The following is a 6,725-nucleotide window of genomic DNA, read 5'->3' on the forward strand; positions in this document are numbered from 1 at the left end:
CGAGAAATATCATAATATTTATATTGTCGGTTCGTTCGACCTTTGCTCTATTATCTTTGCAAGCTATTTTAATCTATTCGATTCGGTCGATTTGCCTCAAAGTGTGACTTTATGATTTATTCGGACGCATTTATTTTTCATACGGCTTACGGTCCTCTCCCGAAACAATGGCTATCTTCTATTCCGTGTGTTTCCGAAGTGCAAGCTAGTGATCCCTGGGATTTGCATAAGAGTTTCGAAATATTTCACTCCATTATCCGAAAGTGTGTATTCAAGAAATATCAACACGGAATTAATAACGCCGTCGCTCCTATTTTATTAGCACGGAATTATGTCGTTCAATTTACACGACAGATTTATTTACGAATTCGTATTTAATATATTATTTATATAAATTGATATTTAAATAATATATACTAGTATTTGAAACGATTTATAAATATTATTTATTTAAATATTTGTAGCATATTTTTTTATCATGAAGTTATTTACAGCAAAAGACATAAAAATAAGTTCAAGTATTTGTATGGTGTGTTATGAGACTAAGATGTTCTATGATTTTTTATACAATAAAATAAAAACGCCATGAATGAAAACCACAAAGGTAACTAAACGTTTAGACGTATGCCATTAATTAATCTCAATCACCTAATAAACTATAAAGTGTATCACTTTAAAACAGTAAGAGACAGGTCTGCTTCTAAAACGTTCACCGCTCTATATTATTTATTGGTAATATTTAAGTAATGTAAGAACTAAACTATTACAATAAAAATTAAATACATACACTCTCATCCAAAATAAATATTATATACAAAAATAGAGACTAGGAATACCGGTTATTATATGTAGATATTAAGATAACTACATATATTAACCATTATTCCTAATCTCTATTTAGGCACATTTGAATAAATTTCGCAACCGATCACTGACATTTTAAGACATGTATATTTACCGCAATTTTATATTTTGGACCTAGTAACGTATTAGCTTAACCTACTGCTAATTTTTGAAATAGTGTCGATTGTTTTATGCTAAGAATATTTTAGATCTAATCTTCAAATTGAAAGAGACACATTTTTAATTTGAAATTATGTTTTCAGTGTGGTGCGAGAGTTATTTACAGTCACAGAAATAAAGTTTTGTAATTTCCACACTGTAAGAACTATTGATAGTTATACATTAAAAAAATAAATAATATTTTTGCGGACCGCCTGAATTAAATAACTTAGTAAATAATTAAATAGCTTTACTTGAAATAATTATAAGGTCTCGTTTTTTGAACTACTTTTCAGATTAATTTATGTACACATAGTACATGTTTATTTAAAACTATTAGAATCTCTAGATTATAATAATAAATTTAAAAGTAATAAAAGTTATATGTAAGATATAAATTACAAAAATTACAAAAAAATATATTAATAATTCTTAAAATTAGCATAAGTTTTTGTTATAGTTGATTTTATCAATAATATATTTAACTTTATGCAGTTTTTATTTATATACTCTTTTAAATAAATAAAATAAATACTTTTTAAATTATTAAATATTATTTAACTATCATCTAAGTTATTAATTCTTTCCGGCAGAAAAGGTAATCAATTTTAATTCCAGCGAAACAATTTGAATAGCTGCGTGACTATGACTCGACGTAAAACATGATAAAACGATTAATAATTTTATTATTTTATTGTTAATCTTTCGTTACAACATAACGCGTTAACCCAATGCGTTATAATTGGGTAAAAACAATGAATAATTACTTAAAAAGTAATGATACTTTGGTCGGCGTTATTTAAATTATTAATTTTAAATGATTTCACAAATATATGTATTATTATTTTATTGTGAAAAGTCATCATGATATTCATCCGCAAGATAAGGAACATCTGGGAAAACCTAATCTGTGATAACCGATAATAGTTATATTTATAAAATATAATATTCACTAATTTCGATCTCCCATACACAATGAAAATGTTCATATGGAATTCTAATCTATTTTGTTTAGGTTAAAGTCATAGTTTATGGTACTTTATATAATTTTTGAGCAACTAAAATTCAATAATCTGATTTATATGTAAGGTTTTATAAGATATTATTTTTATGTAACACACTAAAATAAAACTGATCGTAATTAATCATAAAAATTATATTGCAACCAAGTTCTATATCAAAAAATCTGAGAAAATAGAAAATTACTTAACGTAAGAAAATAAAAAGTTTTTCTCGTTATAGTAGATTCGAGAATTTTTTATGGATACTTGTGATGCCTAGCTTTGCCCATTATTTCACTATGAGTTGAGAATATAGTTTTAAATTATAGCGTTTATTAAAATTTTAGCCATTCAAATGAGAAAATCGACTATAACAATTATAGCTTAATACGTTTTAATGAAATATAGAAAATAACTGATTCACGGTCATTTTAGCGTGTAAATTTTATCGTGCGATTTTTTTACCGCGTGGGCAATATTTTATGTAATTAATAAAATTATAACAAAACGAGTAGGTAAACACAATCATTTTAAAAATTCGGCAAGAATCAAAGCCACTAAAACTCTTTTTTCGATGAAAGATTTTTTTAATTTTTATGCTGCAAAAGTAAAAAAATGGGCAAATTTATTTAGATTACATCAACGTGTTAACAAAAATACAAGGACAAGTAATAACTCGAACACATTAATAAATTAAGTTTTTACCAAGTAAGTAAGTAATAATTTTATAATAAATACGTATATAGAAAAACATAATGTAATCACGGTAAAAAAATATTTTTTTATAAATTAGGAGTATAATTACAAAAATGTGACTGGTATGTAGATAACATGGATATGATATGAAATAATATTTGTTAAATATTGTAGGTAGTAAAAAAAAATCAATTTAATTTCCGATCAGAATATCTATTTAACTCAAAAGCGTGGTTTAATTATGATGTAAAAAATGAGAAAAAATAATCATAACCATATACAATAATATATTTCAATGATTAAATGAAAATTTTTTTAACTCTTAGAATCTCTAGATTATATTCATAAATTTTTAAACATTGCAATAATGTTGTAATATGGCAGTAAAAGAATTAAAAATAAGTAAAAAAGATATGAAAAGTCGATAAATGAAATAAAAAGTTACCTGAATAAGATGTGGAAAACAATGAAAAATAACTAATCTTACTCAGAGAAACGACATAATTATAATAATATCAGTTTCTCAGTTTAATAAATTAGTACAATACAATAATGAAACGTTAGTCAATATAAAACAGTCCCTTTAGAAGAACTGATGAATTGGATGTAAATATAATTAAAGTAAATACTTGGAACTAAATTACATCATTTAGTTTCGCTTTCCTTTGATTATATTTTTGGAATGATTGTGTTCACTGATTTTTTTTGTTATATTTTATTAATCACATAAAGTATTGCCCATACGGTAAAATAAACATACGGTAAGAATCCTTCACTGTAAAAACGGCACACGGTGAAATGGACACTTTAAGTTTAAATGGAATTATTTTCACTTGAATGGAAAAAAATATAAACGATTACAAAACAATTTTATATCAAAGCAAAAAATCAATTACAATAGCAAAAAGTATGTATTAAAAAATTATAATCATATAGTAGAGCTATCAATAAGTTTAAAAAACATAATTTTGCAGGGCATTTCGAAAAAAATATTAAGTAGCGCGTAATTATTATATTGTTACTCGACTATTTCTAGTCATCAGTCATATCGCGTTAATTTTATGCGGAAAATTATTTATTTTTATTTTTATAAACAGGATATCAAAATTAATTTTTATACGAACTTCTGTATTATTATTATTTGCTCATTCTGTGTTTCGTAATTTTTATGTTGATTCACAGCGACGGACCTTTCACAAGCTGGAATAAATATTTATCAGTAAGAGCGTTGCGATTGCTAAACACGCGTTGTATAAAAACGTATCATTTTAACTAAAAAAAAAAGAAAACGTTTCAGGGGAGCGGTAGCTTAAAATTCAATTTGACTGCATCACTTGAAAATATTGCTCGCTAATCCCGATTTTTTGGCAAACACTGGTAAAATTTCGGATTAAATCCGGTCGTCGGCCGTATGAAATTTTATAACGCGCCGTACGAACCAAAAGGGAATTTAATTCGGTAAATTGCTAGTTTATCGTTTCCGGCGGCAACTTTAAAATCGTTCGATGATTAAAAACGGACACTCGGCGGGTGGATTTATTCCGACGATGAGGGGATGAAAAGTTCGGGCGTCGATAAGATAGGCGTCGGAAAGGGCCGGGCGATTGTGCAGGTACGCCGATGACGTTCGTTCTAATTAAAAAGCGCAGATAGCCGCGATTTATGAACGCCTCGCATGCGCGCTTTTTTTAATCTGATGTACACTTTATTAAATTCAACGCCATTTTATTATTTACCGTACCTTCGTAATCGCAAATAGGTACGGGAGAACCGCGAAGGCTACTTCGGCCGCCCGACGGAAATTAATTTACACCGACCGACTTTATTCTATTTTTAACTACGGTATAAATCTAATTCATTGCAGAACTTATTTCCAGTCGCGTTTGATGACTTCGAAGAAAAATAAATAAACAAATAGCTAACAATCGCTTCTGTGAAATGTTTAGGTTTCGATCGACCCGAGCGAATGATTTTATTAAAATGCATATAATTTATAAATCGAGTTCTGTTATAATATTTATGATAGATTTTGCCCTTTGACATATTCGCATATTTGCTCATAGGCTATAGTGTGTATCCAGAGTTTCAATTATGTCGGGACGCTTCCTATAATTTTCAACGAACGTCGTCATTATTAAGGATAGCGTGCAAATTTAATGAAGTTTCAAGAGTGACATATAATATTGAAACCTTTTTTATTTGCTATCTATAATTTTATATTGACAGTATGGTTCTCTTAAAATTTTATTTTTTAAATGCAAAAATGTATAACTGAACAATGAGTGCTAAAAATAAATTATATTTATCACTCAAGCTTTAAAAATATTTTTTTATTGTACAATCATATTTTTGTTACAAGAGTCGTTTCTGTGATATTTTAATATTTATATTTCACATAAATAGAATGCAATAAATATTTTATTTTAAAAGACTAAGAATATATCTGACTCAAGAACATAAAAATAAACTATACTCCTTTAAATACATTTTAAAATAATACGACTTTCACTCTTAATATTGAAGCTTTCTATTTAATTACTACCTTCAAACATATGTCGTTCCTGTGATATTTAATATATTTATAATTTTGATTATTATTGGTTTACTTTAAAAAGTTAAAAATATATTTGCCGCAAAAGACATAAAACAAAGCTTCACTTCTTCAAATGAGTTTTAAGTAATACGACTCTGAAGCTTTATATTGAAATATATGCTTTAAAAATATTTTTTTAATTGTACAATCATATTTTTGTTACACAATATTATAATTGATACATTTGAGTCATTTCTGTGGTATTTTATTATTTATACCCATAATTTTTATTTCTACTAAAATAGTAGGCGATGGCTATTTTATTTTAAAAAGTTAAAATGTATAAAATAAAACTTTACTCTTTTAAATAATACGACTTTCACTAATATCATTAAAGCTTTATATTTGATTACGAGCTTGAAGCATATTTTTTTTTTTTATACCATAAAAATATTGCTGTACAATTACATTTTTAATAAAAAATTGTGTCGTTTCTGTGATATTTGATATATTTATAATTTTACTTTAAAAAGTTAAAAATATATTCAATGCAAAGGACACTGCATCAAATGACTTTTTAAATAATTCTCACTACTATTAAAACTTAATATTTAAATATATGCTTTAAAATAAATATTTTTGTACAATTATATTTTTAATAAAACAATATTATAACTTAAATAATTTAACACTTTCTGTGGTATTTGCTATATTTTTAATATTATTATGCAGTAAAAATCGTACTATCAAAAAAAAGTGACTAACACGGTATTTTAAATGCGATGATGATGTAATAAAAATACATTTTTTATATATATAAAAAAGTATTTAATTACGAAATAATCTACTCGGAAAGTTAATTGATAAAGTTACTTAAAAACGACAGCAACTTTGAAACGCGGCGATTGTAATTTAGTGTAAGTTCAATTTTTCCTGGCAATAAATTTCCCGACGCGCCGTTTATCAAAAGAGCGCAAAAGTTTGCCGAGTGCATATTTTCGGTTCGGGCGTTGAAAATTCGCGCTCGTGAATTGTTCGTGTTACTTACGCGGCGCGCGTGGAACGCTCCCGGGACGGACAGAGTGCAACCGGAACGGCGTTCCGCGCCACACTGACGGCCGCGCGGACGGAGCTGAACGCCGGGGGCAGAGCTTTCTTCGCTCGGGCGGGGCGACGCTTCTTTCGGACGCCTTCGCCCCCGAGGAATCTGCCCCGAAGCTCCTTCGACTCTCGGAGAGGAGAGCTTTTCTTCGAGGCCAGCAGGGATGCGCTCGGCCCGCGGAGGGCGAGGGGCGAACGGCGGAGGCGAAGGGGCGAAGGGGCGAAGCGGAGGTCGCGGTGCGAAAAGTTTCGTCCTTGGGATTTTTTCGAAGAGAAAAGCGCCGCGGTCTCTCTCGCTCCTTCGGCAAGACGGGCGATGGGCGGTTCGCGGGAGTTGCCGCGCACGCGCTCCTCCCCGCGAAAAATACCAACAAATCCTCCCTTTCGACAAA

The 6,725-nt window shown here is 29.1% G+C and overlaps 1 protein-coding gene across 1 annotated transcript in view; it reads right to left on the reverse strand.

Moving 5' to 3' along the window:
- CARPA (Carbonic anhydrase-related protein A) overlaps positions 1–6,496 on the reverse strand; it is a 54,379-nt gene extending 47,883 nt beyond the window's left edge. Inside the window, exon 1 of the mRNA XM_088182338.1 lies at positions 6,281–6,496. The gene's annotated coding sequence lies outside the window, so the exon portion shown is untranslated. The remainder of the gene's footprint in view (positions 1–6,280) is intronic.
- Positions 6,497–6,725: the final 229 nt, after the last annotated feature.

This window comes from Plectrocnemia conspersa, unplaced genomic scaffold (genome assembly GCF_051122295.1).
Source record: "Plectrocnemia conspersa isolate PC_06_02 unplaced genomic scaffold, ASM5112229v1 ptg000003l, whole genome shotgun sequence".
In the NCBI taxonomy this organism is placed as follows: Eukaryota; Metazoa; Arthropoda; class Insecta; order Trichoptera; family Polycentropodidae; genus Plectrocnemia; species Plectrocnemia conspersa.